Here is a 9917-nt window from a genome sequence, read left to right as displayed (position 1 = left end):
CCTGAAACTCTTCCCTTACTCCATATGAAGGTGCAATTACTGTTCTGAGCAATCTTCAGAAAGTATACTCTGCTATAAATGCAGCCTGTCATAAAGTTATTGCAGTAATGTCCCAATGCACTAGAAAAACCGGGAACAAGGAGGTTATTTTCTAATTCAAGTAATCTGTGTCATGCCTTAATGCTTTGTTATAACTCCAGTTCCTTGGATTCCCCTGCCCGCCTCCCCCCACCATCCTGATCTTATTCAGTTAATAAGGTTGAAATAATGGCAATTGTCTTTTTGGATCTAAAATTCTAGTGCGCTTTATTCCTTAAATCATTTTATGTGTAAATTAGGTGCTTAAGAAAGCCTGTAGTACATCAAAAGAACTGTATCTAGTGCTCAGTTTATTAAAAAAAAAAAAGTGCGTGGCGGGGGAAATGCCCGGGTGTCGTTTAGTGGTGAGTGGAGCCAGGTGCAATTCTCTCAGAAATGTTTTTATGTGTCCCTGGCCAACTATCTCCACACAAAACCCCGTTTATTTATTTGACTGCGCTACTGCAGAACAGAGTTAACTCCAACGCCACTCAAAACAGCTTTGTACGGACTTAAAAATGCTTGAGCGGGCGGCTCCTGATTTTTACCATAAAACGACCCAGCTGGATCCAAAGCAGATTTGTCACCCTATTTCAGAGCCTCTCGGGAGTCGTACAGAATTATGACTCTGGATTTGAGCGCAGAGCACGTATGCAAGCAAACCCACGGAGAAGTACAGATTTGGCAACTGTGACAAAGCTTTGTTAAAACTTGCCCCTGGAGCCGCAAGGCGGGAGGGTCTGGACGCCAGGAGCCGGCGCAGCCCGAGCGCGGGCGGTAGGGCGTAATGCCGCCTGACTTTCCCCTCTTTGCTTTTCCTGTCACGGTAGTACAGAAATAGCAAAGCAAGGGCGGGAAGTCACAAGCCTGTATTTTTGTTGTGCGTGTGTGTCTGTGTGTGCGTGTGCGCGCGCGCGCGTGCTTCCCGCTGGCAAGGGAAGAGGTAAGGAGGGAGCGAGAACGACCCGGAACCCACCCCCAGGGAGTCGCCGCGCCTCTGCACCAGGATTCGGGCGTCTTGCTCCAGCGACTTCCAGAACGCTCGCAGCCGCTGCTGCAGGCCCCGCCTCCTGCCGGGGTTTCCCCGCCACCCGCGCTCATTTGCATGGCGCTTCCCCTCCCCCGCTGCCATTGGCTGGCGTTGCGCCCCGCCCACTGCCCCTCCACCACAGCAGGGTTCCGTCCCCGAGCCGCCCGGAGCTGCGGGCAGCGGGCGGACTGTTAAACCGCGGCGGCGGCCGGGGCGGGAGCGGGGCGCGCTCTGGAGACGAGTCAGCGGCGCCCCGGGTGGGGGGAGGCGGGCGGGCAGCTAGAGATCACCTCAGCAGCCCCCACCACGGCCGGACCGAAGGTGCGGCGGCGGAGGGGAGCCAGGGCGCCCCAGCAGGCGAGTGGCCGACGTCTCAGCGGCGGGCTGAGGGGGGTGGGTCTCCTCTGCCGGGGACGGCGGCAGCGCGGGGAGGGGAAAGCGGAGAAGACCGCCGGGTGGACTTGCGGGCCAGGCAGCCGAACGGCAGCCCCTTCGCCCCCCGAATCCTGTGGGCTGTTGGACGCCGGGTCCCGGCACAGGATCGCGCTCTAGGGCAGGGGTCGGACCGCAGCCAAATTTAAACGGCTAAACCTAACAGCCTTGGCAGAAGCTGAGGGGAGGGGAGAGAGGGAGTGGAGGGAGGGGTGGGGGCGGACCTAGACGTGGTCACGTGGGGCGGGGGAGGGGCTTGGCGGGCCTCCCTTTTGTTTTGGCTGGCGCGTGCGCAGACGGCAGAACACGTGGTCTCTTGGGCCCGCCCCTTGTTTTAGCTGCCGCGCTTTGTCGGGTGCGGTTGAGGTGTGGGCTGTTTTGGGGGAGCTCTGAAGCGGAGCCGTCTGTGTTGGATGTGACCCTTGTTTACTTTTATTTTATACTTTATTTCAGGCAACGTTGATTTGGTTTTTAGAATTAGATGGGGTGGAGAAGAATCTAGAGAATTATTGAGGAATGGTGTTTCCAAGTTTGTGTCTCTTCGTATTTCGAAGGGACCGACGGTGCTGGAAAATTTGAGGATATGTGGTGATCGGTAGCAAGAAATAGAAGGCTGTTTTCTGGTCGTTAAAGAAAAGAAGAGGTTAGCTTTACATCCAAGAGGGAAGGCACTGGGATGGACCTTCTTGTCTTTCACTGTGAGAGGATTAGTTTTCGGTTGGTTCCCTGCCCGCTCTGCCGCGCAGATCCACTCCACCCTTTACCTCGGATCAGCTGTGAGGCGCGGCGCTGGGGGTTGGGGGTGTTGGAAATCGATTTTTTTTTTTTTAACAGAGAAGCACATTCCTTTTTGATTCCCCAAACTTTAGTCAGCTGGTGAGATTTAAGACGGTAACCTCTTTCGTCTTACTCATTTGGCTTAACTTCGTGCTGAGTTTGGTTCTGTAGGAATGTTTTTAAAATACAGGATGGGGCAGTTTTGTTACCAACTAAGCCTAAGTGAGATATTTACCAATACTGCAGACAAAACTGACTGTTTTTGACTAGGTAGAAGTGGGTCTAAAAATAATTCAATATTGGAGAAAAACCTGGTGTTCTGGAATGTAGATTGCTTGAAAAAGTTTAGCATTGAGTGGTTTCTACTGTTTCCAGTTCTTAACTGGCCGTTTCCTTGGGCAAGTCACAACCCCTCTTTTCTCAATGTTTGTTTCGTCTTGTAAATAGTTTCATAATACTGTCCCTGCTTTAAGAGATTGTTATGAGAATTAAATACCTTGTGTTAGTAAAAGTAGTTTACAATCTTTACCAACACTGCAAAAATACAGAAATTGCTAAGTGACATGGTTTTATAGTAAAAGTTTTTTTTTTTTTTAAATCCAGCATACTGGAAGATTATAAACTGAATGAATCATGAAATAGGATATATTTGAATATCTTCAAAATCTATTGTAGTAACTATTATCTTTGATTCTCCCTCTTTCCACCTACTTGATCAGTGTCAGGTTGCCATCATTTCTTTGTAGTTTTAATCTAGAAAGATTATCATTACTTCTCTTCCCTAGCCCTTCTAGAGTAAGTTTTTACATGAATTTTTTCTTAATCCAGGCCAATTCTATCACACTTATTTTTTACATTTATCATTTGCGTGTGTATCATATGTGCCTTTTCAAATAACAATTATTTTATTAAAAAATCTTATAATTTGGAAAATAAAGATGAGTGCAAATAATACAGTTTGTATTTCTAAATATGTGTATTTGAATTTTTCCTATAACTGGGTTCATGTGATATATTTTCATTTAATTCTACCTCATAAATGTTCCCATGTCTTTGAAAAATTATATTTGGCTGCTTAAAATTATATCATGTAACTATTATATTTAAAATTTTTCCTATTGACAGATGTTTGGGATGTTTCTGTTGTTTTGCTAACAAACTTCACTACAGAGAATTGCCTTTTACATAAATCTCTGAAAATTTTTTCCCCTTAGATTTGTAAAAGAGATTACTAGGTCAGAGACTGGGGTTGTGTGTGTTTAAGGCTCTTGAACATCCCCAAACTACCTTCTAGAATGTTGTATCAATTTATACTCATCTCGTGTATGACCCAGCCTCACATTATGTCCTTGTTCATCATCTAGTGTTAGTATTGAAACAAAAAACCTTGCTTTAATTTGCCTTAAGTTATTGTTTCCACAATAACTGTGGTATATCTATCTTCTTACTGTGAGCTGCTTCAAGGAGAATATATTTCATATTTGACATGTTGCAAATCACAAAGTGGGTGCTCAATGAATACTTGCCAGTTGGCTTATTAATATTTACCTTTTTGACCTCTGGAAAATCAGGAAATCATGTCTTGCCTTTTTTGTCTTACTCAGTTTACCAGTACATTGTTGGCAGTATACCGTTATTGTTTGATTCATTACTTTGAGTACTTCTCCCTTCAGATAGGGGCCTTGCTGATCTCACAGTTGTCTCCTAAAAAGGTCCAGTGACTTCTCATGTTCAACTCCTGCATTATCCAAGAGTTCTATCCAGTTTTTTATGCCATTTATCATGATAAACTATTTCATTTCCTTTATTCATTTATCTATCTTGTATGGAATTCACTTACAGATTTCACTTTGATCATTCTAGTTTCATGTGTAGCCTTTTCTGTGTTTTTTTTTTATTTTTTATTTATTTTTTGGTGTTTTTTTTTAAAGCCTACTATCTAAAGTTCCTTTATTTCATTATTCACATTGTTCCATGTATTACTGCCTATAACATTTTTTACTGCCTTTAACCTACCACATAAACCTTATATTTCATCTGTAATTTTTATTTTCATTTATTTGGTTATTTTCCTCTCATGTCCTTTTGCATTGGTCTGTACAGTTTTAGATCGTAAAGGAGGCAGAAAGCTGTTTCGTTCAGGTTTAGAATTGTGTTTAGGATTGTTTACCAATTGGGTTTCACAAGTTAAAAACTGCAAGGAGTGGGGCTGCTTGCAACAGAAGTGAGAGGTCGTAGGGAATTAGCGACCAGTTTACTGACTTGAAAGCATATCATCTTATACCTCTATCCTAAAAGTCCTGATTGCATTATGGGACTATAAGGGAATACTGTACATAAGGATGACCCTGAATCATCAGTACGATCTTACATTACTTTCTGTATGTTCAATTTCAAAAGGCAAGGAAGGTGTATCATTTCCACAAGATTTCTATTTGTTTTTCCTTTTAGATGTTGTCTTAAGAGAGATTTCAGTGAACTGGGCTCCTTACTGCATGTAGGATAAATAATCAGCAAATGTTAATAAAAATGGTAATATTGTACTTGCCTGTGGACAGTCTGTAATGAAAATCTGAAGACAATAATGAAAGTCTTTAATACTTGATATGTTTAGGATTTTAGAAGCACATTTTATTTCTATATGGATGCGACAGTTCTCTAAGTATTGCAGAATTGGGAGAAAAGGCATTCATTTATAATATTGAGGTTTTGTTGACATTTGTAATGAACTTTGTATTCATTGTCTGGTTTTGGTTCTAGAAGACCAAGAATTCTCAAGCATGTTTTTCAAAGTAATTTTTAAAAAGTTTTATGTGTAGATCATTAATCAGTGTTTAACGACTTGAAATTAAATTGGAGCAAATATGATAGTACACTTCTAAATGTAAATTTCTGGATCCAAGCAGATGTACACACACACAAAAAAACAACTCTTCATTTATATTCCTATGAGTCATGCACTTAGAACTGAGTAGTAATAATTCTGCTTGAAGTATGATCTGTTTGATGTATTATGTGGCCACCCAAGTGGCTTTATCTTTAATTAAATTCCTTTAGTCTTCAAAGAGAATTCCTTTTTAGGGATAGTTTTCAAAGTGGAAGAAGTTCTTGCTGTAAACATTACTGAGTACAAAGTACTGAGCCAACTGTACCCTGGTCATGCCAATTACTGCAGTGTTTCCTGCTGTAAATTGAGAATGTCCACATTTAAGAAAGAAATCTTGAAAACATGACACTGTATTTTGTATTTATATCTTCCATTAGTTCTTATATTTTTGAGGAGTAAAATTAATACCAGTGTAAACTCTTTCTCATTACTATTGTTTTAATTAGATTTTTTCTTTATGAGTTACAAATTAAAATTTTTGAGTCTTATATTTTAGTAATGTTTGAAAGAGCTTTTCATACTTTGCTGAGAGAATTTGTCTTTTTTCCTATCTTTCTCTGACTGTTATTCTAATGGATCAGCTGTCTGAATCACATTTAAGTTGTTACTGTGGAAATAATTTAACATTTGTCCCTACTTCAGGCTTTTCCCCTTTCTCAAAATGTCATTGGTAGTTCTTACGGTCTAAAACTTAAGGATGAATCTGCCTTATTTGTGATAATGTAATTCCTAGTTCGTGTTACTACATTTAAGATAACTAGGATTATCCAGATTCCAGTCAAAAGAGTAAATTTAATGTTCAGGGTGGATTTGAATAGGGTATTTTCCATGGACTATATGAAATATACATACACGTGCTAGAATATAAATCATAGTTAAAATCTGGAGCAGTACTTTAGGGGGTGGAAAATCAGATTTGGCCTTTAATTTTTAATGTTCATTTTCAGGAGGAAGGGTGGTTTTTATCTAAATTAGATTATCAGTTTCATTTCTGAAGATAGACTAGATTAGCAAACTTTTGATTTTTTTCTTAGAAAAGTAGAAATGCCAAAAATTATTTGGTATATATGACCTATATATTGTAAAGACCTGATCTAAGTGTTGGGATCAACTCAGTAATTAATGACATCATAATTATCTCACTGTGTACATGCAATTTTTGAGGGATGACATAATATTTATTATATCTCATGATGTCTACAGGACCATTTTATATTTAATGCTAAATTCATAAATATGCATGATTTATAAAAAAAAGATGATGTCACTAATGGAAACATTTTGTAGACATCAGGGCAAAGCTTTTTATTTGTGGTAACGTAACAACTGATTACTTAATTCACAATGAATGTGTTGGATTAGATTGTAGAACAAAAGTTAGAATTTATGATGTAGACTTTTTACTGAACTAATTTGATTTATATAATAATGAGTTTAATATGGACAAAAAGAAAAGACAAAAAGTTTTAATTCTTTGTAGTTTTTAAATGTTTATAATTTAAAGGCATAAACTTTGCCTGGCTGCAGTTTTCTCTCTGGTATTTTTTGTGAGACTTCTAAGAAAAAAGGATATGTAGTGAGATCTGGACTGTTCATTGTAGGGTTATTTACTTGGTGGATTATCTGTAAAAGATTTATAACAGATTAGTTTTTGGTTTTGTTTTTTGCCACCCTCAAAATTTCTGGGCTGTGGATGTGCTAAAGAATTTTTTAATTAACTAATTAATTAAAATTGGAATGTAAGTTGAAAACTTTGTTGTAAAAACATAGAAGTGAAATTCATGCTCAGGAAATATAGTTGATTTTTGGATTATCAAGAACATTTGCTTCTTCTTTTTTTTTTTTTTAAGATTTTATTTATTTATTTATTTGAGACAGAGAGAATGAGAGAGAGAGAGAGCACATGAGAGGGGGGAGGGTCAGAGGCAGAAGCAGGCTCCCTGCCGAGCAGGGAGCCCGATGCGGGACTCTATCCAGGGACTCCAGGATCATGACCTGAGCCGAAGGCAGTCGCTTAACCAACTGAGCCACCCAGGCGCCCAAGAACATTTGCTTCTTGACAGATAATTAGGATAATCTGAAAGGGTACTGATATGGTTGGTTTCTTAGCTTGCAGATCCTGTTAGATTAATATTTTAGTTCTGTGTTTGTGGCCAAAAGGAGTTCAGTTTTTCTCAGTTTTATCCATTACAGGTTCTTTGAAGTCCTATATATTAAACTCTTAGAAGAGGTACCTGTTTTACCTGAGTATCTTAGGTGTATATGAAATAAATGGTGCCTGGAAATAGTACAGTATTTTAGCAGCTTGAAAGAAATTTCTTAGATTTAGCTAAGATCCAAGTGCTTTTTGCACCACACAATTATGTGCATGATTAGAAACTGAATAATTAGAAACCAGAATAATTAGAAACTAAATATTCATGAGATCAAGATGCTTCTTTGATGCTTCTTTGAAAGCTTTTTAAGGATTTGTCTTTTCCATATTTTTGAACATTCTGAAATACTATAGGTGCCTAAAAATACAAAACAATATGTTTGGCTAAGAACTTTGGGGACTAATATTTTAGTTAATGGTTGATTCTTGTTTACTTAGGGGGATTATACTTTATACTTTGTACTGTCCAGTACAGTAGTCCTTAACCACATGTGACTATCAAGCTCTTGAAATGTGTTTAGTCCAAATTGAGTTTGTTAAATGTAAAAAACACTGGATTTTGAGACTTAGCACATCTCATCAAGATACTTTTATATTAATTACAGATTGAAATATTTTAATAAATTAAAATTTCATGTTTTTTACTTTTTAAAATATATTCTAGTAGCAGATTTAAAATTAAATGTGTAACTCCTATTTCTATGGGACAGCAGTGTTCTATACTAATATTTCCTAATCTTAAGACTCCTTTCATAATAAAGTATCTCATGAACCTCCTTCCTAGGCATTTTAAAATATAGTTGACCCTTGAACAATGTGGGGGTTAGGTGTGCTGACCCCCCATGCAGTCAAAAATCTACATATAACATTTGATGCCCCCCCCCCCAAACTTAGCTACTAATAGCCTGCTGTTGACTGGAAGCCTTACCTATAACACAAATACCTGATTAACACGTATTTTGTATGTTAGGTGTATTATATATTCTTACAATAAAATAAGCTAGAGAAAAGAACGATTAAGTCATAAAAGAAAATGCATTTACAGAACTGTATTTCTTGAAAAAAATCCACATGTAAGTGGACCCACACAATTCAAACCCATGTAATTTTATTATTTTTTGAAGCTATTTATTGAAGAAATATTTACTAAGGGCCTGCTTGCTATGTGCCAAACAGTATTCTAGGATACAGCACTGAGTGAAAACATTCAAACCCTGCCTTCATGTGGCTTTCATTTTAATGGGAAAAATATGTGATAAATGATTTTTAGATGAACTATTATTTGTTGTAAGTATACTATTATTGTATATAATTGTATATAAATTATGTAATACAATTTTAATAGAGTGCTTCATTTATCCAGTGATATATGCTATTTACTTTTGGCATTTGTCTTATTTGTGTTCTCTGAACTTTCTGGATCTGTGGTTTGATGTCTGACATTAATTTGGAGGCATTCTCAGTTATTGCTTCAAATATTTCTTCTTTTTTGTATTCAGCATCTGGTATTCTTGATTTTGGCTCAGGACATGATCTCATGATCTCATGATCTCATGGTCTCAGGGCTGTGAGACTGAGCCCCATATCAGATTCTGCACTCAGCCAGGAATCTGCTTGGGATTCTGTCCCTCTTCCTCTCCCCTGACTCATGCTCTCTCTCTCTCTAAAATAAATACATAAATCTAAAAAAAAAAAGAAAGCCCCTTCTGGTCCTTTGGCTTTAAATACTGTTTATAACCAGTGACTCCCAAAAATGGTATCTCTATGAATTCTTGCTTGAACTCTAGACTTGATAATCTACTTCCACTTGGATGGCTAATAGGTACTTCAAAGTCAACATATCCCAAAGAGAACTTTTTATTTTTCTCCCTCAACCTTCTGTCTCCTCAGTTCTGCTCCATTTCAGAAAATGGCATCACTGACAACTCAGTTGCTCAATCCAAAAATCTAAGAGTCATAATTAATTGCTTCCTTTACCTTTGGCCCCATAAAATCTTGGCTATCAAAAGTTTTGTCAGTTCTACCTTGAAACGTATCTTAGATTCATCCATTTTAATTTCTAGTACTACCTCACTAATCCCAAGCCACTGGTACTATCTCTTGTTTAGATTACTTCAGGTAGCTTTTTAATTGGTCTCCCTGCTTCTCTTCTTGGAAGCCATTTCCATTCTTTCTCCTATACAAACTTTTTCTTTGTAGAACAGCTAGAGGAATCTTTTAAAAATAAAAATGTGTATTAGATCATGTTACTATCTTATCCAAATACCTTTAGTGGTTTTCCTTTGACTTACATAAAATGTCTTGGCAAACCATTTGCCTCTCTGATCTTATTTCCTCTTACTTTGTCTCTCTGGCTCATTATGTTCTAGATATATTTGTTATTTTTGTTCCACAAACACACCAAAATTATTCCTGTTTAAAAACATTTTATTAGTTGGCTTTTTTTCTTGGAAGGCTCTTACCCCCAAGTCTTGGTTGGTTGGTTATTGTCATTTCAGATCTCAGAGCAAATGTCACCAACACCAAGGCCTTCGTTCATCTACAAATCTAAAGTAACT

The 9917-nt window shown here is 38.2% G+C and overlaps 1 protein-coding gene across 3 annotated transcripts in view; it reads left to right on the top strand.

Annotated features, from left to right (window-relative positions):
- The first annotated feature begins 1447 nt into the window (after positions 1-1447).
- Positions 1448-9917, top strand: part of KANSL1L (KAT8 regulatory NSL complex subunit 1 like) — a 149527-nt gene continuing 141057 nt past the window's right edge. For all 3 annotated transcript variants that reach the window (XM_021703298.2, XM_044913730.1, XM_021703297.2), the window contains exon 1: positions 1448-1465. The gene's annotated coding sequence lies outside the window, so the exon portion shown is untranslated. The remainder of the gene's footprint in view (positions 1466-9917) is intronic.

Source organism: Neomonachus schauinslandi, chromosome 3, assembly GCF_002201575.2.
Source record: "Neomonachus schauinslandi chromosome 3, ASM220157v2, whole genome shotgun sequence".
In the NCBI taxonomy this organism is placed as follows: Eukaryota; Metazoa; Chordata; class Mammalia; order Carnivora; family Phocidae; genus Neomonachus; species Neomonachus schauinslandi.
The sequence above is the reverse complement of the archived record's forward strand: the minus strand, read 5'-3'. Positions and strand labels throughout refer to the sequence as shown.